Source organism: Siphateles boraxobius, unplaced genomic scaffold (genome assembly GCF_051911475.1).
Source record: "Siphateles boraxobius isolate OS27281-9 unplaced genomic scaffold, OSU_SipBor_1 8, whole genome shotgun sequence".
Taxonomy (NCBI): Eukaryota; Metazoa; Chordata; class Actinopteri; order Cypriniformes; family Leuciscidae; genus Siphateles; species Siphateles boraxobius.
In genome coordinates this window covers 29,569,016-29,592,406 of record NW_027509208.1, presented here as the reverse complement: position 1 = coordinate 29,592,406, position 23,391 = coordinate 29,569,016, and the positions used below count along the sequence as shown (strand labels likewise).

Sequence of the window (23,391 nt, the reverse complement as noted above, 5' to 3'; positions counted from 1 at the left end):
GTGGATTTTAGAGTAAAGAGTGCTTTGGATATGTGCCCAGTTCGAGGTCAGCCTTTGCAAATTTTCTTTAAATACTATCAATGTCAAGTTTCTGAAATGCCTAAGTTAGCAATTGTTGGTAGGTTTGTGACTTTTTCGTTGGACGTCAGCTCTCTGCAGTTGAAGAAGTTTCTGTGTTGCTGTTGTCGATGTTCAAGAAAGGGGTATGATCTGAGCGTTGTTTGACATTTGTGCCTTTTGAGAAAGTGGATTGTTTTAGAAGCTTTTCTGGAACGCTTTCTGGCAATCCAATATTGGAAAGAGGAGCCCAGACCAATGGAGCAGCTCACGGCTAGGAAAAGACATCAATCATGAAAATTTCCACCTACTCACACTCCAAACATGGAACCACCCACAGCTGTAGGCAATGATGGCCTAATGGAGGTCACCATAAAATTGAGAACTCTGCTACACTCAAGGTTAGATGGTTCGAAGGACAGAATCCTTCAGAGGTGCTGAAGCACACGTTGGCCAAGAGAGAAACCAGCTGAAGAGTAAGAAGACAGAGTTAGACTTGCAAAATCTTCTTTAATGATGTTGCCTTTCTTCAGTTCTGTCTTCCCCTTTTAAAGTGGCCTAGCATTGTAACAGATGTGTGGAACAAAGCCCGGTTTGTTGATACCGCAGCCCGGGAGCAACCTAAGTACCAGTTTAAATTCCTAAGTTCTTGGTTAAATAAAAGATCATTTCTGTTAACCCGGCTCCCGTCTCTCTTGTGGTTGTGTTTTGTTGCAGCTTAAACCTCTCCTCGTCTTGGGGCCCGTGTCACAGCATCCTTTGTATAAAGCAAACGTTGTCTCATCCAAGATACAATACAATATCACTGCAAAAACTTGAAATGTTTCCAGCGATGTGGTATTGCATCTCGGATAAGACAGCAGATATGAAAATCAGATGTTATTGAAAAAACCGGCCTGACACGGGTTCATTTCACATTTCGATGTCAGTCATAGCATGTTTTCTAAGTGCTCAAATGACGTCAGGTTTCTGAAATGTCTACATAAAGAATTGTTAATGTGTGTGTGACTTCTATTAAAAGATTTTCTAAATTTAGCTTCAACGAATGAACTACAAAGCATGAAACGGGTAGCTATGCTGCAAAAAAGTATGACATTATGGATTGTTGTTTGTATTCCACATATCTTAACAGTCGTCTTCAAAGAGATTTCGGAAGTCCTTTCTGCTTTTGGCTCCGATGTGTGCGCTAAAATGTCACATAAACTTTAGCGCCTACAAAATTCAACTACGCAAAACCATTTTAGAGGAGAAGCGCAGCAGAATGGAATGCCAATTGAGTTTCTATAAACCAACAAGACTATATTTTCAGGGATCATTTCTATAGTTCTTTGCTTGGAGATGTGTTTTGAAAGTGCTTGTCTCCCAACCCACGATGAAGAGTCATGATGCTCCTTTCTGAGCATGAATTGGGCACAGAGCAGTGACTTTGGTTGTGAGCTCTGTGTCATTAATGAGCGTTCTTTATTGCTTTTTGCAATATTGAAGAAAGGAGTATGTTCTGAGTGGTGTTTGGTATTTAAGTCTCATTTTGTAATTGTTTTGTTTTTGCATCTGTAGGTCCTATGCAGCAAACTTTGTTGAAATGCGGAACTGTGTGTTGTCTAAGACAGCAGTTGCAAAAAGTGGGTTTTAGAGTAAAGAGAGCTTTGGATATGTCCCCAGTTCGAAGTCAGCCATCGCAAGTTTTCTAAGAAAGCAATCAATGTCAAGTTTCTGAAATGCTTAAGTTAGCAATTGTTGGTAGGTTTTTGACTTTTTCGTTGGATGTCAGCTCTGTGTCGTTGATGAAGTTTCTGTTTTGCTGTTGTCGATGTTGAAGAAAGTGGTATGATCTGAGCGTAGTTTGACATTTGTGCCTTTTGAGAAAGTGGATTGTTTTAGAAGTTTTTCTGGAACGCTTTGTGGCAGTCCAATATTGTAAAGAGGAGCCCAGGACCAATGGAGAAGCTCACGGCTAGGAAAAGACATCAATCATGAACATTTCCACCTACTCACACTCCAAACTTGGAACCACCCACAGCTGTAGGCAATGATGGCCTAATGGAGGTCACCATAAAATTGAGAACTCTGCTACACTCAAGGTTAGATGGTTCAAAGGACAGAATTCTTCAGTATGAGGTGCTGAAGCACACGTCGGCCAAGAGAGAAACCAGCTGAAGAGTAAGAAGAGTTAAATGTCTACATAAAGAATTGTTAATGTGTGTGTGTGACTTCTATTAAAGGTTTTCTAAATTTGGCTTCAACGAATGAACTACAAAGCATGAAACGGGTAGCTATTCTGCAAAAAAGTAAGAAATTATGGATTGTTGTTTGTATTTCACATATCTTAACAGTCGGCTTCAAAGAGATTGTGGAAGTCCTTTCTGCTTTTGGCCTCGATGTGTCTGCTAAAATGTCATGTAAACTTTAGCGCCTACAAAATTCAACTACGCAAAACCATTTTAGAGGAGAAGCGCAGCAGATTGGAAAGCCAACTGAGTGTCTATAAACTGTTAAGAGTATATTTTCAGGGATCATTTCTATAGTTCCTTGCTTGGAAATGTGTTCCGAAATGCTTGTCTCCCAACCTCTGAAGAAGAGTCATGATGCTCGTTTCTGAGCATGAATTGGGCACAGAGCAGTGATTTTGGTTGTGAGCTCTGTGTCGTTGGTGAGTGTTCTGTATTGCTTTTTGCAATATTGAAGAAAGGAGTATGTTCTGAGTGGTGTTTGTGTAGCCGGTTCGGGCTTGCGTGTCTCTGCTATTACGACTCGGCTACCCCTCTGCGTTGTGTTGTGTTGTGTGATGAATAAAGACTGAAGTCGAATCGCTGGTTCAGAGGTTCTTTATCTGCATGAATTGAAAAATGCAGTAATTATTTGTTGCATTCAATGTAGTGTGGTTTTAATCAGCCTTCTCCTCGCTCCGCTCAGACCTCCCGCGGACTGAAGCGAGCTCACAATGTACAATCTCATTTACAGTAATAAAAAATATAAAGAAAATAGTAATAATTAATATAACATCAGGTGTATCAACAATATACTATATATATATATATATATATATATATATATATATATATATATATATATATATTTACATATATATATATATATATATATATTTCTCTGAATATACATTGACACCAATCAAACTCATAAAATATACATCTTTAAATCACCCACATTCCAGCATTTTATATAACAATACGGTTGAACACAAAGAAATCACAAACACAATTTATAACCATACCTGCATGAATTGAAAAATGCAGTAATTATTTGTTGCATTCAATGTAGTGTGGTTTTAATCAGCCTTCTCCTCTCAAACATTTGAACATAGAAAAGATATCAACAGACACGCTTCACAGGCCTACTTTCACACTAACATACTAACAACGTGATACTGCATTCACTCGGTTAAACTTTCACTCATGCAGGGAAAACAGCTTCAAAAGGGAAAATCACATACTTGTACATACTCCTTTACATTTTAACAAAATCAAATCACTTAATTAGGGATTATTTTCACTTATAACACTCTTTTGAACAGGAGTGCACACATTACATACCTCGCTCCGCTCAGACATCCCGCGGACTGAAGCGAGAGCGCGCGCAACGCGACAATGACGTCACAACTGCGACGAACGCAAAACTCAGATATATATAGAAAATTAATTATTTTCTTCTCTTACATACATATGTAACAGGACAATTAGGATTTTGTGTGAATTTAAATTTAAAACACAAGTTATAATTAATACCCATTACATTCTCCCCCTTCTGAATTCACCAAAATCCCAAAGACTCAACCAACTTCACTCATACACTTGACTGGGGTCTCAAAAATTTCTCTACCCATTTCAGCCTGAAAATGCTACCTTCTTAAAAGGTTGAGAGAAATTCAAGGGTGATCAGGCCTTAAAAAACTCCCAGAATAAAATGATGCCTTTTACACCATACCGGGTTTTAACCCACAAATCTTCAAGTCAAATGTATAACATCTATGTTACATCAAATTAATTGCTTTACAGCCACAAGGATAATGCTCAAGTGCATCAGAAAATATGAACTTAGACTATGGAATAACTCTTAAAACAAGGTAAGTAGTGACTGGGATTTTCTACCCAATGTGCTTGTAAGTGATTTAATCTTCAACTGTTTTTGTGCCATAGATTCAATAAGACGATTGACCTTCTTAACCACTCTTCCAGCACGTGTAACTCGTTCTTGAGGATTCTCTACACCCTGAGTGTCTCGGTCTCTAGTCTCTGAACTAGGCTGTTCTGTATTGGGCATGTCCCTTTCCTCCACTATGGGATTGTCCCTTTCCTCCACTATGGGATTGTCTCTTTCCTCCACTATGAGATTGACTCCTTCCTCCACTATGGGATTGACTCTTTCCTCCACTATAGTCTTTCACAATCAAGACTAAAACAGTCCGTCTGATCATTAAAAGGCTCTGTAATATGATTGTCCGCATCACAGGACTTCTTAGAACAATCACCATCTTCACTCTGCTGTTCTCCCGCAGCATGGAACTGCACAGATCCAGTTTCGCTTTGTGAGCTTTGACCCAGGGAATGTTCTGTTTCGTCTAACACCCAGAGACTTGTTCGTCTCTCTGAACTTTCACTTTCCAACCAATCTGCAAAATCCTGGGGCTGCTGATGAAAACCTGACCCTCCATCATCACAGTCATCGAGAAATGGATTACTGACTCCTCCAAGTTCTGTCTGAACAGTTAAGAAACTGATGTTCAACAAGAGATTGCGATGTACAACCCTTTTAGATCCTTTTTCATCCTGCACTACATAGGTATGTGTCTGGGGATTCCGATTGATGACAACATAAACCGTTGACTCCCACTTGTCAGAAAGTTTTCTCTTCCCTCGCTCTCCCTTATTAGCAATCAGCACACGATCTCCAACGCTTAGGTGAGTGCCTTTAACTCTTTTGTTATATCCCCAAGCTTGTTTTTTCTGTTCTTTGACAGCATGCTGCTGCGCGATAGTTGCTGCTTCATGGAGATGAGAGAGTAGCATCTTGGCGTGACTACCATAATCAACCACCACTGGATCTCGGAGTACCTGTTTGAACATCACGTCTACTGGAAGTCGTGGTACACGGCCGAACATGAGATAAAACGGTGGGAAACCTGTTGTTTCATGCACAGTGGCATTATAAGCAAATGTAAGAGTCTGAATTTGTTGAGGCCACTTATGTTTAGCTTTGAGGGGCAAGGAACGCAACATACCTCCTAAAGTCCTGTTAAATCGTTCAGTTCCTCCATTGCCCATTGGATGATAAGCTGTGGTATGTGACTTAGCAACTCCTGCCAATTTAAGTAGCTCTGCGATTAAACCACTCTCAAAATTAGCGCCCTGATCGGTGTGTATACGCTCAGGAAAGCCATAGACACAGAAAACATGATCCCACAGCTTTCTGGCCACTTGCTTAGCCGTCTGATTTGCACATGGGAATGCATGAGCTAATTTTGTAAAATGGTCCGTGACCACCAGCACGTCAACAGAGTTCTGCCTAGAGTCTTCTGCACTCCAGAAATCCAAACATACCAATTCCATGGGCGCTGAAGTTCTGATACTCTCCAACGGGGCTCTAGCGGATGGCTCAGGCGTTTTAGCGAGGATGCATCTTTGACAACATTTAACATAAGACTTGATGTCTTGCTCCATCTTAGGCCAGTAAAATCATTGCCTCGCTAAATGAAGCGTTCTTGCCTGCCCTTGATGTCCAGCAAGGTCATGAATACCACTCAACGATTTGGCTCTAAGACTCTGAGGGAGCACAAATTGATGTCTTCTGTGCTTACTCAACGGGTCTTTGCTCACTCGATAGAGTATGCCATCCAGGAAGGTAAGTCTCTCCCATTGTTTGCTGAGAGAAAGTGCACTTGGGTTGAGGTTTGCTTTCTCACGTCTGGAAGGTCTTCTCCCGCGAGTCACAAAAGGAACAACCACAGATATGTTAGGATCCTGTTCCTGTCTTTGTTGAAGTTCTAGTAGCGAGAGTTCAGGTAATGTGTCCAGACTTGATGGTACAAACTGCTGAACAGACTGGATCAACTGCACTGCCCTAGACTCCACTGCCAGCTCCCAGTTGTCATGAGCTTCACAAATGGCATGAATGTCGCCAACACAGCAAGTACCCGAGCTAGCCACTGGAAAGATCTCTCCTGTGTCAGTCTTCGACCCCTGCTGCTGACATTGAACTTTCAGTCGGAAAGTTTCCTGGATCCCTTCCTCACTAAATCCCTCAGCTTCAGACAGCAACCTCTCATACTGTTCATTTAGTAGCCTATGACCGATTGTCTTTGAAAAAGGGTCACGACTAAGAGCATCAGCCACAATGTTCTTGTTGCCCGCTATGTGACGTATCTCAAAGGTATAAGGGGCTAACTTCGCGACCCAGCGTTGTTCGCAGGCATCAAGCTTCGGTTTAGTCATTATATAGGTTAGAGGATTATTATCCATCCAGACGGAGAATGTGTGTCCTTTAAGCCAATGACTAAACGTCTCGCAGACACTCCACTTTAGGGGACAGGAATTCTAGACGGTGAGCTGGATATCGCCTCTGTGAAGCACTAAGCGTTTTACTCGCAAAAGCGATGGGCCTTGCTTTGTCCTCGCCCAGAGGTATTTGAGACAATATCGCCCCTAAACCATCTAGAGAATCATCTATGGACAGAATCAAGGGTCTTGAAAAATCAGGATGCGCCAGGACTGCGCAGTTCAACAGCTTCTCCTTTAAAGCACTGAAACTTGCATCACACTCCACTGTCCAGTCAGAGTGCTTTTAGTTTTCTGAAAGTACCAGCTTTCCTTGTGACATTTCCTCTTCCCTTCCTCTTCTGACCAGCAGTGAGGGCAAACAATGGTCTGGCAATGGTGGAACAACACGATATAAAATGTTGATAATAAAAGACCATCCCCAGAAAAGATTTAACTCTTTTTACTGAAGGAGTACTCCGTCTTCCTCCATAAGATCATCTTTGGTCATGCGAGAAATCACACCCACCTTTTCTGGGTCTACAGCAACCCCACCCCCTTCGATGATATGGCCCAAAAATCTCACAGAGGTGCGCATAAGGTGACACTTTTTCGGACTCAGCTTCAAATTATGTTGGCGGAGTCTCTGGAATACCACGTCAAGCCTACTCATCGTCATTCGCATAAATGAAGCCGGACTATTGCACAGACCTTGTGGCATACGATTGTACTCATGTAATCCAAGTGGGGTGGTGAATGCTGTGTATTTTTTATCCTCCTCATGCATGGGAATGTTATAGAAGCCGGAGGTCAAGTCCATAGTGCTAAAATAGACATTTCCGCCCAGAGCTGCAAGACAATCTGATTGATGCGGGAGTGGGTGTGCGTCTTTTAGAGTCCTGGCATTAAGCAACCTAAAGTCAGTGCAAATTCTCAGACTGCCATCCTTTTTCCATACCATGACCAATGGTGATGCAAATTCACTGATGGATTTCCTTATTATGCCTTGATTCTCCATCTCCGTCAAGACCTGCCTCAGGTTTTGGTAATGAGCTGGTGGAACTCTCCGGTAAGGAAGGCGGAATGGTCGTTCATCCATCAGACGGATATGATGAGAGAAGCCCTTCGCCTCACCACAATCTAATGCATGTTTTGAAAAAACGTCATTATAGCTAACTAAAAGCTGAACTAACTCTCTTTTGGTAGAATGACTGATTGGGCACGAACTGAGGTCTATATCTTTCAAGCCAACTTCTGCAAGTTGCTTCCCAAAATCTTCACTGTCTGCTTCTAGATAACTGATTACTTGTTCACTAGCCTCAACATGACTGGAGTTTTGGAAAACTCTAAAATCCTCAGCAGCGATACAGGGCGACACATCAGCTAACTTGCAATTCCTCTTCAAAGTCACAGGGCGATCAGAAAGATTCACTATCTTCATGGGGACGTATCTGTCACCCCACATGGGTGTAACCACCCGACCAAACAGAATATTTCGCGGCACGGATCTTGAAGATGTAGGTTCAACAACCACTGTACTTCCGGGGGACATAGGGGTGTTGATCGGCAGTCTGCCACATACAAGATGTTCATGTCTAGCCAAGAGTGTTACAGCTTGTGTCAACTTCACAGTCCCGATCTTGTTAGGAGTATCGACACCCTGCCATCTTGTCAACCCTGCCATCATATCAAGAAATTGAGAAGCGTCAGGAGACAACGACATATCACAGGCCTGAGTGGTCACCTTCCAATAGTCGTCACTGCTCTTCATTTCATGCATGAGATACTTTATGATGTTAGATCCGAGAATGAGGTCATCTTTCTGCCCTGGGACCACAAGAATAGGAACGAAACACTGTACACCGTACACTTCTATCTCCACCTCATACACACATTTAGGGTGAGTCTGATGACCCCCACAGCCAATCAGAATGACTTGCTCCTTTAACTGCTTGCCTGTAGTGATTACATTTTCTTCAATAACCCTAGATACTGTTGCTTCATTTACTGTACAAGCCATGGAGCCGGAGTTTAATATTCCCTTGACTCTGAATGTCTTATTCACGATTACTGGAGCATAGAATAATTCACTAAATAGTTAAATTCTTTGTGAATTCTGCAGAACTACTTGAATCCCTTCTGATTGAGATGTGTGCTCATACCATTGCTCCCAATCATCATCATATTTTTTGTTGAGGGTTTGATTTTGTTCACCCGCACATTCCCTCTTCCATATGCAGGCTTGTTAGTTTAACGGTGGTTGTTCCTGGCTTGAATGCATACCGGGACCACTGGTTCCAGATCCTGCCTTACGACACTCTCTCTTCCAATGTCCTGCTTTGAAGCAATACAAACACAACCCATCTCGCCTGCAATGCATGGTAGTAGAGTGGTCAGTCGCTTTGCAAACTTTGCATGGCTTTCGAAAGACTGGAATCCGCTTGACATGTATGGTGCCTTAAGTGCTGCTTGATGGTTCTGCTTTAACACACGATCAAGTTGAGCTATGAGACTCTGAATGCTGACATCATCAGACGATATGCCAACATCACTCACAGCGTCCATTTGGCTTTGTGGTCTCATTGAATCTCCCACCAGAGTTGATTCATCAATTGCAGCAGCCTGGACGTTTGCAGAAACATATCTCTCAGCACCTGAACGTTTCGATCTGGCTCGCTGCTGCTGAATCTTCAGTTGTGTCTGGTGATCATCGAGGCGTTCCTGAATTTCACTAGCTTTCCACTTGTCAGCAGTTTTGAACTTGAGCACTGCAGAAAGAGCTGGGTCAGGGCAGTGCTTAACGAACATCATGGTTACCTCTTTACTTGGATCTTCAAGGTTGCGTCCCTGCCTCTTCAAACACTCCTCTGCCACGTCAACAGCTTTATTCAAGCGAATCCAGTAATCCATCGCGTTTTCTCCCACTGTGGGTAGGGTGCTGTAGAAATCAGCGAGTGGCATTGAAGAATACGTCAGTTCACTAAAGTGTTGCTTTAGTATATCAATAATAACTCTTGGGTCTTCACCAGATTTTAATGATGGGTTACTGCGTAATGTGATTTTGATTATGTCTCTCGCTCTCGCTCCAAGTCTTGACATAATCTCCTGAGCCTGTTCTCCTGTCGGCACACCTCTCTTTCTTAAATAGAGGTCAATCTGCTCTTCCCACTCGTGGATAGAAAGTTTATCTGTGCTATCGCCACGAAAGCTTGGTGGCTCTCTCACATCAGGTTGCTTCACCAATTTTACACCAGTCATAGTTAGTGAATGAGGATCAGTAGAAAGTGGTTCTAAACCTACATTTTGGCTGCTAGTCATTCTCTCCTCATTCTCACTTCCCATCTTTAACTGTGCTGAAATGGACTGTCCTATTTCATGTGCTAACTGTGTAATGAGGTTGCATAAATCAGCGGAAGTTGTTTCTGGCTATGGAGCCTGTCTATCAGTTTGTATGCGTGTGGAGCAAAACACTGGAGAGTCAGCGATACCTGCAGCTCCAGGAGTGTGAGCCATATCCCCAAAGAACTGCCCTCTCGCCCTCTTTTTTTCTTTTTTTTTTTTTTTTTCTCGGTGTATTATAATACTCAGTCTTTGTACCTCTCTCTCCAGCAGATTAGACCGGAAAAGAATTCAAACCAGTCCATAGAACAAAGTATGCGGTACTCATAAAACATCCGGCGGTCAATCTGACCTCGATTCTCCTGGATATCCGGGTCACGGCACCAATGTAGCCGGTTCGGGCTCGCGTGTCTCTGCTATTACGACTCGGCTACCCCTCTGCGTTGTGTTGTGTTGTGTGATGAATAAAGACTGAAGTCGAATCGCTGGTTCAGAGGTTCTTTATCGGCATGAATTGAAAAATGCAGTAATTATTTGTTGCATTCAATATAGTGTGGTTTTAATCAGCCTTCTCCTCGCTCCGCTCAGACCTCCGGCGGACTGAAGCGAGCTCACAATGTACAATCTCATTTACAGTAATAAAAAATACAAAGAAAATAGTAATAATTAATATAACATCAGGTGTATCAACAATATACAATATATATATATATATATATATATATATATATTTCTCTGAATATACATTGACACTAATGAAACTCATAAAATATACATCTTTAAATCACCCACATTCCAGCATTTTATATAACCAATACGGTTGAACACAAAGAAATCACAAAAACAATTTATAACCATACCTGCATGAATTGAAAAATGCAGTAATTATTTGTTGCATTCAATGTAGTGTGGTTTTAATCAGCCTTCTCCTGTCAAACATTTGAACATAGAAAAGATATCAACAGACACGCTTCACAGGCCTACTTTCACACTAACATACTAACAACGTGATACTGCATTCACTCGGTTAAACTTTCACTTATGCAGGGAAAACAGCTTCAAAAGGGAAAATCACATACTTGTACATACTCCTTTACATTTTAACAAAATCAAATCACTTAATTAGGGATTATTTTCACTTATAACACTCTTTTGAACAGGAGTGCACACATTACATACCTCGCTCCGCTCAGACCTCCCGCGGACTGAAGCGAGAGTGCGCGCAACGCGACAATGACGTAACAACTGCGACGAACGCAAAACTCAGATATATATAGAAAATTAATTATTTTCTTCTCTTACATACATATGTAACAGGAAAATTAGGATTTTGTGTGAATTTAAATTTAAAACACAAGTTATAATTAATACCCGTTACATTTGGTATTTAAGTTTCATTTTGGAATTGTTTTGTTTTTGCATCTGTAGGTCCTATGCAGTAAACTTTGTTGAAATGCGGAACTGTGTGTTGTCTAAGACAGCAGTTGCAAATAGTGGGTTTTAGAGTAAAGAGAGCTTTGGATATGTCCCCAGTTTGAGGTCAGCCATCGCAAGTTTTCTAAGAATGCAATCAACGTCAAGTTTCTGAAATGCCTAAGTTAGCAATTGTTGGTAGGTTTTTTACTTTTTCGTTGGACGACAGCTTTGTGTCGTTGATGAAGTTTCTGTGTTGCTGTTGTCGATGTTGAAGAAAGGGGTATGATCTGAGCGTTGTTTGACATTTGTGCCTTTTGAGAAAGTGGATTGTTTTAGAAGCTTTTCTGGAACGCTTTGTGGCAGTCAAATATTGGAAAGAGGAGCCCAGGACCAATGGAGAAGCTCACAGCTAGGAAAAGACATCAATCATGAACATTTCCACCTACTCACACTCGAAACTTGGAACCACCCACAGCTGTAGGCAATGATGGCCTAATGGAGGTCACCATAAAATTGAGAACTCTGCTACACTCAAGGTTAGATGGTTCGAAGGACAGAATTCTTCAGTATGAGGTGCTGAAGCACACGTTGGCCAAGAGAGAAACCAGCTGAAGAGTAAGAAGAGTTAAATGTCTACATAAAGAATTGTTAATGTGTGTGTGACTTCTATTAAAAGATTTTCTAAATATGGCTTCAACGAATGAACTACAAAGCATGAAACGGGTAGCTATGCTGCAAAAAAGTATGACATTATGGATTGTTGTTTGTATTTCACATATCTTAATAGCAGGCTTCAAAGAGATTGTGGAAGTCCTTTCTGCTTTTGGCCTCGATGTGTCCGCTAAAATGCCACGTAAACCTTAGGCCCTACAAAATTCAACTACGCAAAACTGTTTTAGAGGAGAAGCGCAGCAGAATGGAATGCCAATTGAGTTTCTATAAACTGTTAAGAGTATATTTTCAGGGATCATTTCTATAGTTCCTTGCTTGGAAATGTGTTCCGAATTGCTTGTCTCCCAACCTGTGAAGAAGAGTCATGATGCTCGTTTCTGAGCATGAATTGGGCGCAGAGCAGTGGCTTTGGTTGTGAGCTCTGTCGTTGATGAGTGTTCTATATTGCTTTTTGCAATATTGAAGAAAGGAGTATGTTCTGAGTTGTGTTTGGTATTTAACTCTCATATTGGAATTGTTTTGTTTTTGCATCTGTAGGTAGTGATGGGCAGATCGAGGCTTCGTGAAGCAATGAAACAGTTGAACCAAATGGTCCACATTGTTTCGAGGCTTCGAATCAATCTGACACCCGTCTCAACGGTGACACCTAGTGGTCACTTGCAGGTGTTGATCTGAAACAACCTTGACGAGCCATGAAAATGTGTTGTTTTTTTATTATTGTACTTTTCTAATATGTGAATCTTGTAACCTATAGGCTCCTCCCTGTGCATAATGTTATTTTGGTCCTGCAAAATGAATATTAATAAAATAAATCAAGCCACAATGTCTCACTTTTTTACATATTTTTATTCAAAAATATTAAATTTTCTGCTGTGGAAGGACTTCGCCTACTTCTTTTTTTACAGATAATTTCTCCAGCCTTTGAAAAAATCCTCTCACAAGGGACACTTGTTGCTGGCATGCAAAGATATTTTTTAGCTAGGACATACAAATGAGGAAAGATTACTGCTCTCTCTTTCAAGTAAATTAGTGGATCATGAGTTCTGGGCAAATACGCATCGTTGATGTATTTTTTTACTTCCACTGTGGCATCAGCTGTAGCATTGTGCATCATCTGGGTTTGATGGATACGAGTATCAAAAAGTTCCCATAAAATGCCCTGTGTTTCTACTGGTGTTGATGGTGATGGTGATGGTGATGGTGATGATGTTGATGGTGATGGATACATCTATGCATACCTTGCTTAGATGGCCCAGCAGTGTCAGTAGCAGGCCTAGGTACAGGGGGAATGCCATCCTCTGCACCCTGCAAAATGGCAGGATGAGTGCTCCTCAAATGGCGCATCATGGATGATGTATTGTTGCAGTAGGTGAGCTGCCGATCACAATACACACATCTCACTTTATTTGGGGTTTCTAAATGGAAATGCTCCCACACCACAGATGTACGGCATCTCTTCTGGGGAGCCTCCATTTTATTTATCTATCCAAATCTATCTAGATATGTATCTCTAATCTATCTATGTAATTAGATATATGTATCTACAATCTATCATTTAGATATGTATATATATAATATGTATCTATAATATATGTATTTAGACATGTATCTATAAATGTATCTATAATATATGTATTTATATATGTAGGCTATCTTTAATCAATCTATCTATCTATCTATCTATCTATCTATCTATCTATCTATCTATCTATCTATTAATCTAGCTGTCTATATATATTTATATCTATGTATCTATTAATGTGTCACTATATGTATACTGTGTCTCTAGCCTATCAGTCAATGTGTTGTGTAAATTTAAATGTAAGCCTAAATATAACTAAACAAATTGCACTATAAATGTCACTATATCACCAAAAATCCACTATCTCAAAATCAAACTCCTCTCACAAAACCCCACGAGGTCAATATGCGTTGATTTCACTTTTATACAGATGTGCGATTGTGTGGTCTGTTTCCGACCATGTCAATCAAACGCTGATTCGGCGGATCACACCTGATGAAACATTTAGTGAAACACTTCGAGGCTTCGATTGGCCATAGTCACGTGACATGGGTGTTTTGAATCACGCTTCGAATCAGTATTTCGAAACATCTGCGCTTCGGGATCTCGCAAAGCTTCGGAACGACTGTTTCGGGTCAGCCATCCCTATCTGTAGGTCCTATGCAGCAAACTTTGTTGAAATGCAGAACTGTATGTTGTGTAAGACAGCAGTTGCAAAAAGTGGGTTTTAGAGTGTAGGGTATGGACCAATCAGACACATACTAAGTATTCATTATATACAAAGGTTTATGAAACTCCTCACACAGCCCAAATGAACAAACACAAGGGCAGAAACAGTGTCATGTTACAGGGCATGATAAGGAGATTTTACGACCTCCGAGGAATGTGGCCACATACTCAAGAGAGAGACTATGAAACAGAAACCCTCTTTAAAACAGACTTTGCTGCATTAATCATAGACTAACTGATCTATAAATGAACATGCATAAAACTGTGAAAGAAACAAAGTGTACACAAAGTGTAAATGGTTTACTGTCTCGTGTACTGTTAGGTATATATTATGGTATGTATCCTGGTATACAACCAACTAACGATCAATGTAACCTCACCTGTATCATGCCTCCTACCTAATTAATCCTCATTTAATGACTCACACTTTGATGTACATCACCTTCTTCTAGAATGCAGTGTGGATGCGTTATAGCTATCTGAGCATTAATGAAGGTATAATCATGCTAGGGACAAAGATCCGTAAATCAACTAAGAGCCACTTTCCCTCTCAGACATGTCACCTTTCTGATTGGTCGAGTTCAACCCTTAGGGGAGGATCTTTTCCAGGCCTTATTAGAGACAGTCCACATGTGACCTCTCTCTCTTAGTTCTTTCATCCAGCCGCAACACTGCTCTGGTGATCCTGGGGAACCCCCTCCCCCTCCACGGGGGCCCCAGGGCCCGGCAGGCCTCGATCCAACTAGATATGGGCTCAGACAGGAGAGAGAAGACTCTCTCACAAAGAACCAAGGACAATCTCAGGAGTTTTGGAACAAAGACTCCAACCAACAACGACTCCAATCACCCACTCTTCCGACTTCCTCACTTCTCCTGGGTGCTCGCCATGGCCTCAACAGGGCCCAGGCCCTGACCAAACCAGTCGTGTGTTCCTGGAGAAAGAGAACTCTCAACCAACTTCCACTTGACACTGCCGGAACCATCAACGACTTAAATTTTCAACAACTTCAAGAATTGTTCCCACTACAAATCTAAGTATTCAATTCAATGAAATGTGAAAATGAAATTCTGATGGTTCTTCTCATAGACCCTCTTCCGGTTTCCAATTTCATCCTATCACTAACCTATTTATGTATTCATGTGTGTATGTTGTTTAGTTTATTTATATTCATATAAATATCTATATTTAGTTAATAAAACTTGTAAATAATATGTATTTGGTTCTGTTTTGTTTGCAATACAAGTCACTTTACGATCACGGTTTTTGCTACTGGCTCAAAGTACTGTACAGGCGAAGAAATAATTATTCTTCTGTGTACAGGCGAAGAAATAATTATACTTCTGTGGCCATGGAAGATACCCTTTTCACTCAAGGTTAGATGGTTTGAAGGACAGTATCCTTCAGTATGAGGTGCTGAAGCACACGTTGGCCAAGAGAGAAACCAGCTGAAGAGTAAGCAGACAAAGTTAGACTTGCAAAATCTTCTTTAATGATGTTGCCTTTCTTCAGTTCTGTCTTCCCCCTTTAAGGTGGCCTAGCGTTGTAACAGATGTGGTGAACAAAGCCCGGTTTGTTGATACCACAGCCCGGGAGGAACCTAAGTACTAGTTTAAATTCCTAAGTTCTTGGCTAAATAAAAGATCATTTCTGTTAACCCGGCTCCCGTCTCTCTTGTGGTTGTGTTTTGTGGCAGCTTAAACCTCTCCTCGTCTTGGGGCCCGTGTCACAGCGTCCTTTGTATAAAGCAAACGTTGTCTCATCCAAGATACAATACCACATCACTGGTACTTTGAACTTTCAGCATATTTGTTTTACATTGATGTCACCTGAATGTAAAATAAGTTATGGGACCATAAAGACAAATGAAAAAATAAATCGGAAATTGAATCACTCAAATATTTATTGAAATCACACACAAATAAATAAAAGCTAATCAAATTTCCTCTCGAAAACAGTTTGTTCATGTCTTTGGAGTCCTGGAGCACAGGAATAAACATTATAACTTGTACAGAACCAAAACTATTTACTTTTTTCCAAAAGAAGTCCAGGCGTTTTGGGCCTCATGAAATTCACTGGTCCCAAGCCTCAAAACAGTTCCTATCAGCAATCACAAAGAGGGCCAGATCACAGGCTTTGCATTTCTATTTTATTTATTATATTCTTTTTATACTTTTATACTACATTTATACTACTATAATACTTTTTTACAGTAAATAAATAAATGGCACTTCAGCTGGGTCTGTCCTGGTAATCTAGTTTCTCATCTGTCAAAAAGCTCTGTTCTCCTGAAAATCCATCATCCTGCATGGCATCAAAAAAGGCCAGCGCTCGATTTACATCCATTTCTCTGTGTTTCTCTGTGAAACGCACGTCTCCGTGCGTCTCTCTCTCTCCACTATATCAGAACTTGGTTCGTGCGTAATGACGCACACCAATGTTTAAGACGGATCAGCCTGTAATTGGTCAAAAACCATCACGTGTTATCCAAAACGGCAGCTCGCATCGAGTTAGCGGCAAAAATGACGGAATATTTATAAATTATGGACTTCAAGTGTATCAAAGTTGGAAATAAACGTTTGGATTTATTGCTGAAAAACTCCGAAAGGATGCACAAGTTCCAGGCTGGATAGAAAACCTTCTGTAAAGGCTAGAAAGACACCAAAGACAATATCCAAGACGTGATGGCTAGCTTGTTAGCTTTCTGCTGGAAAAAACGGTAAGAAAATTGATAAATCTGTCATCGAATAATATAAATATTTATCGGAGGTGACATGTGGCGTCGTCTACGATGCCGTCGGTCTCTGAGGGTTAAAATAAAATCCATGTGGCTGTATGACTCTGACTTTTCCTAAATATGTGTATATTATATTCTGACACTGTTATTTTATTAAAATCAGAAAACACAAAACAGTTCTGAGTATTTCTACCTAGAATGGCCATGGCGGTCATTTTGACCGGACGCATTAGATATCATAAAACTTCCGCTACATTTCCCGCCTCTGTAATGAGTGTCCCCGTTGCATAGCAACGATTTGGCTTTTTTTGTTCACGCTATTCCGACGCTAAGAAATATTATACATTTGAGCTAACAAAATGTCATCAAAAAGAACAATGACAGCCACAGAGGTTTTAGCCATGCTTAGAATGCTTGACGATGAGGAGTCTGATGGAGGAGCAGATACGGATAGGGACAGCGATGTCTCTTGGTCCCTGGACAGTTCATCCAGCGCTGAGAGTGATTCAGATAATGAATTCATTCCCCGTCGAAAAGAGCCGGCTGGACATCTCCGATCCTGGAACTGACCTTGTTCCATCGGATAATATTCCAGGTATATTTCTCTTCGCTATCTTTTTATACTTTGCGAGGCAGACTAGCTCAATAATCGTTGTAACGTAACTTCAAAGTAAAGTTATCCATCTCTAACTACCTAATGTAGGCTATAGCTTTACCGATCGGATCGGTTATCATATTAATTTTCCCCTCACACACCCACCACTGTTACCAACGCAAACACGCAACTTTCCTGATGACCGATCCAGTCATTCACATTTTTACGTCAGGCACACACCTCCACCGGCACACACACCTTTTCATTATTATTATTCTATTGCTATTATTATTTGTCAGGCTATTAGAAATCATATGGGCTTATTAGTCCTATCAAGATTATGATTTCATGAACTAAAAAATAATTAGTCTGTTCTGTTCTTTTTTTTTTCTTTATCTTTTTTTTTGGGAAATAAGGCAAAATCCTGATCCATCAAATGTGCCTTCTGTGCCAAGACAACGCAGTCCGCAACGAGATGACGAGCCTGGCCCAATAAACCCACTTTCAGCCCAAAGGCATGAAACGGCGAGAGACGGCACAGTGTGGACCTATGTAAAGTTGGGTGAAGACAGAGGAAGGCGACAATGCCAAAATGTAATAACAGAAGCGGCAGGCCCCACAGCGCACGCCAAGCGCAATATTGAAGATGCCCTTACAGCTTTTTTGTGTTTGGTGGATGATGGCATGCTGAAACACATCAGGGACTGCACTGTGGCTGAGGCCCATCGAGTCAAGGAGGACAACCTATGGGACATGACAGTTGAAGAGCTAAAAGCCTTCATTAGTTTAATTTACATTCGTGGTGCGCAAGGTGTAAAAGGGATGGATTTGGCGACTTTTTGGTCAGCCGAGTGGCGCTGCGCTTTTTTCAAGGAGACCATGTCCCGAAACAGGTTTCAGGAAATAATGCGATTCCTTCGTTTCGACAGAAGGGAAACCCGACGCACACGCCTGCGAGACAAGTTTGCCCTTATGAGTGATGTTTGGGATAAATTTGTCCAAAACTGCATCACCTGCTACAAGCCTGGTGCCGACATCACTGTGGATGAGCAGCTATTCCCTACAAAATCAAGGTGCAGTTTCACACAGTATATTGCAAACAAACCGGACAAATTCGGAATCAAATTCTGGCTTGGTGCCGATGTCGACACCAAATATATGGTAAACGGTGCGCCTTATCTGGGCAAAGACGAGACGAGAAGGCCAGGTCAACGACTTGCAGACAGTGTGGTGCTGAAAATGGTCGAGCCATACCTGGGGAAGGGAAGAAACGTCACCACCGACAATTTTTTACTTCTTTTGAATGGGCAAAGGCACTTCAGGCCAAGAAAACCAGCTTGGTTGACACGGTAAACAAGAGCAGACGAGAGCTCCCCCCGTGCATAAAGGCGCAAATGCCGCTGTTCAGCACAGAGGTGCTGAAATGTGGCGATGCAACACTGTACGTGTATCAGGGCAAAAAAAAAAAGAATGTCTGCATCCTCAGCACTGTCCACACAGCTGTTGGCATCACAAGTGGCCAGAAAAGAAAGCCAGAGACGTTAACATACTACAACAAGACCAAGGTAGGAGTAGACGTTGTAGATCAAATGGCTAGAAAATATTCAGTAAAAGCACCCTCCCGTAGATGGCCAGTAGCTGTTTTCTATAACATCCTCGACCTGGCTGCAATCAACGCACACATATTGTTCAAGAAGTGCACAAATGAGCAAGTTTCACGGAGGGACTTCATCATGCGACTGGCGAGCGAACTTCGCTCCGACCACATGGGATCAAAAACCTCACAGCTGGTAGTGCGAGAGCCAGCACCCGGGCAGGAGCAGCAGCAGATGGAGAAAAGGCGGCAGTGCCAAGTAAGGAGGTACTGCAAACAAAATAAAACCAAAGAGACATGTGCCAAATGTCGTAAAGTGGTGTGTGGGAGCTGCACACGAAAGGCGGTGTTTACCTGTGTGGACTGTGCATAAACGTCAGTGAATATTGCGGGGTGTTTGCACCGTTCAAATGAGCTTTGGGGAAAACTTTTCAACCTGATTTTGTTCGTTACGTTTTTTATTTATTTTTTTTGTTTACTGAAACTAATAGTTCTAAAGCAGTTTTCTTTTTTAGCTAATGTTCATTTTTTCTTAACCTGTTTTTGTGTACTGTATTGTGCTGCATACTGTCCATGAAAGTTTTTTACAGTGTTTTCAAATGTAGGTAGTGTTTTTGTTATTGTATATATGTTATAAGTTATCGTATCATAAGATTTGTTTTTATTGTACTAAGAAAATAAGAAAATATTTATCAATTAGGCTGGAAATTAAATGTTCACATTCATTTGAATTTAAATGTTGTGTCCTGATCTTTATTATTACCTATCGTAACATTGTAAATCCATTTAGTTTTAGATTTATTATTGATTATTGAACTTATTTACAAACAGGGCTGTACTAAACAGCTTTGACGTTTCCTAACTTTTTTCATGTCTATTCATGTGGTAAGTGCGGTGAAAAAAACATTTTTTGACGCAAAACTTTCCTCACATAGAGAGGCAGCACGTGTCGGGACAATCTTTCTTTCGTGTTTGTTTTAAGCGGTTTTAATGGCGATGACGTCATAACATGACGACAGGAATTAAATGTTTCATCGTGTGGCAGAGTGGTGCGGAGGCGGCAGCTCTATTCTATATGACATTGGGCGTAACAACAATTTATACCCACGCTCAATTCAGTTTCTTATTTCCGACTACGCCACTTGGGGAATTTCGCCCCAAGAATTTAATATCACATCTAAGCAAAGGCACGCACAGATCCTAACCACAGTTGGAGTGAGAGACATAGGTGATTGAAAACATATATATTTTATTAATTGTTAAAAGACAGTTCTTTTTCTATAAAAGGCGTTGACCAGCAATCACTCTCTTATATTCACTAGGTTCTAGAGTGGGCGACAGGGAAACCTGGGCATACCCAAGGGCAGTCTCGAGGTATCACATCTATGAAGAATACTCTATTCAGTGCACACACACCAGCACAGCACACACTCCACGACTCAGGTCAGAAAAGACCACGACACACAGTTAGGACCCCTACCACCTAATTGCCCCCTCATCTGCCCCCGGATGCCCATGCCCTGCCAACAAACAACAGAAAAAAAAGGACATTAAAGAGCAGTGTTATACAAAAAAAATAACAACAAATCACATAAATTCAGCAATACAATTCAACCACAAAAAAATATATATAAATTCACTAATACAATAATTTTCAAAAATACTCGGTCTCGACTAGTTAAAGAAATAAACCAAAAAAAATAAACAAACTCAAAACATATCACAAATACAGAGTCATCCCTCGCTGAAAACCGTTCACTTGAAATGGCTCATTGAATGGCTCACTTAGAACGATTCACTTGAAATGGCTCACTTGAATGGCCCGCTTAGGACGGTTCACTTGAAATGGTTCACCTGAACGGTTCACTTGAACGGCCAATCGAGACGACTCACTCGCAACAAAACAACACACACAAAACAGAACCCAAACAGAACAGCAGTTGATGAGGCACAGCGCAAACAAAGTCGTATAGCGAAACACAGGGCAGATAATACTCATTCAGAAGTAGGTATCGTCCTTGTCGCATGCAACCAAGCACGCTGTCCCAGAATACCATCCCCAGACTATGCGATAGATGGAGGCAAATGTCTCCGACATGCTCGTTGGCATGAAGCACCGATAAATAGTACACTGTCTCAAATGTCCACATTCAACCCTCCAACCAAGCCCATAGACCCGCCAACAGCACCGACAGTGGATAAACAGCTTCGGCAAATTTTACGAGCAACACGTTACGCACCGGAACCCTGGCCATTGGTCAAACCTAAAACAAGTGGGAGGGGTGCTAACCCATCCTGCCACAATCGGAAAACTTAAAGAGAAGGTTCAAATGTAGTTGTGGCATGACGAAAATGACGTTTAGTACGGCAATATGAACGTCAAAGTATGAGCAGTCAGAATGACCGCAATTGTCGTTCTAGTAGTTATGGAATTCCGGTAGTTCTAGTGTTAAAAGATTTTCTAAATTTGGCTTCGACGAATGAACTACAAAGCATGAAACGGGTAGCTATGCTGCAAAAAAGTATGACATTATGGATTGTTTTTTGTATTCCACATATCTTAACAGTAGGCTTCAAAAAGATTGTGGAAGTCCTTTCTGCTTTTGCCTCCGATGTGTATGCTAAAATGTCACGTAAACTTTAGCGCCTACAAAATTCAACTACGCAAAACCATTTTAGAGGAGAAGCGCAGCAGAATGGTGAAGGGGGTGGATTGGAATCCACTGCTGCTTCAATGTATATGTAATGATTGATTATAATTAAGGTATTAAGCAATATTTTTCCTTCTAAATATCAAATGAGTTGAATGACTTCTCTGGAGATTTTACTTTATTTATATAAGTTAGCAGTGTGATTACTGAAATGTTCTTTTCATGTATTCTTTAATGTCTGTATTTGATATCTGAATGCAGGGCTTGCTTGTTTAACCCAGCTTCCAGAAATGAAATAGAGACTTGTTTTGTATTTGAGAAAGGTCTTCAATGTGTTAAAACATATAGGGGTCATTGAAGCCAATAGTTTAAGGGGCCATTTCTTTGTTAAAGCCTTTCTTTCCAGTTAGACTAAAGTTTAGCTATCCTTGAGAGAAAGAACGCATTATCTTGATGTTTTGAGAGGACTCTCCTGTTTATAGTGAGAGCCTGGCCAAATCCAACCTTGGAAAAGCTGTGTGTTGGTGTGTGTGTTAGTCTTCTTGGTTACAGGTTAAGGAACCACTGGCATTATTGGAGATTGACTGAGTTGTTGTTCTGGACATGCTGGCGCCCAGCAACCCAAATCTGCGACCTGGAAGGTCATGACGTGCCTAACTTCAGCTGCATAATCGATGGAGATATGCTTCAGTCTATCTGTATATCTGTGGAAAATTACTGTGTTTATCTATTTCATAGCCAATGAGAATCATTCATCCTGTAAGCAATGACGTAGCTTAGACCTTGGAAATCGTATAACTGCTGTGATCTTTGTAACTGTAAGCGGGGCGGCCTACGAACTCCTGTGCGAGTATTGAAGCTGACTTCTGCTGATGAAACTGCAAACTATCTTCAGTAAATATTTTCTTTAATTTTTTATAATTCTGACTCTGGGTCTTCATTCTTCATATCTGGTTCTGGGTCTTTAACTGTATACCCTTTACAATGGAATGCCGATTGAGTTTCTATAAACCCTTAAGACTATATTTTCAGGGATCATTTCTATAGTTCTTTGCTTGGAAATGTGCTTTGAAAGTGCTTGTCTCCCAACCCACGATGAAGAGTCATGATGCTCCTTTCTGAGTATGAATTGGGTGCAGAGCAGTGACTTTGGTTGTGAGCTCTGTGTCGTTGATGAGGTTCTGTATTGCTTTTCGCAATATTGAAGAAAGGAGTATGTTCTGAGTGGTGTTTGGTATTTAAGTCTCATTTTGGAATTGTTTGTTTTTGCATCTGTAGGTCCTATGCAGCAAACTTTGTTGAAATATGGAACTGTGTGTTGTCTAAGACAGAGGTTGCAAAAAGTGGATTTTAGAGTAAAGAGTGCTTCGGATATGTGCCCAGTTCGAGGTCAGCTATTGCAAATTTTCTTTAAATACTATCAATGTCAAGTTTCTGAAATGCCTAAGTTAGCAATTGTTGGTAGGTTTGTGACTTTTTCGTTGGACATCAGCTCTCTGCCGTTGATGAAGTTTCTGTGTTGCTGTTGTCGATGTTGAAGAAAGGGGTATGATCTGAGCGTTGTTTGACATTTGTGCCTTTTGAGAAAGTGGA

The 23,391-nt window shown here is 41.0% G+C and overlaps 4 non-coding genes across 4 annotated transcripts; all 4 read left to right on the top strand.

The window, feature by feature from the left end:
* The first annotated feature begins 1,350 nt into the window (after window positions 1-1,350).
* On the top strand, window positions 1,351-1,564 carry LOC143729873 (small nucleolar RNA U3). The gene has a single exon (XR_013200128.1). It is a non-coding gene; the product is annotated as a small nucleolar RNA U3 (small nucleolar RNA).
* A 987-nt stretch (window positions 1,565-2,551) lies between these two features.
* Window positions 2,552-2,764, top strand: LOC143729974 (small nucleolar RNA U3). Its single transcript, XR_013200219.1, has one exon. It is a non-coding gene; the product is annotated as a small nucleolar RNA U3 (small nucleolar RNA).
* Window positions 2,765-12,248: 9,484 nt separating this feature from the next.
* On the top strand, window positions 12,249-12,459 carry LOC143729984 (small nucleolar RNA U3). The gene has a single exon (XR_013200228.1). It is a non-coding gene; the product is annotated as a small nucleolar RNA U3 (small nucleolar RNA).
* A 10,355-nt stretch (window positions 12,460-22,814) lies between these two features.
* On the top strand, window positions 22,815-23,027 carry LOC143729948 (small nucleolar RNA U3). The gene has a single exon (XR_013200195.1). It is a non-coding gene; the product is annotated as a small nucleolar RNA U3 (small nucleolar RNA).
* Window positions 23,028-23,391: the final 364 nt, after the last annotated feature.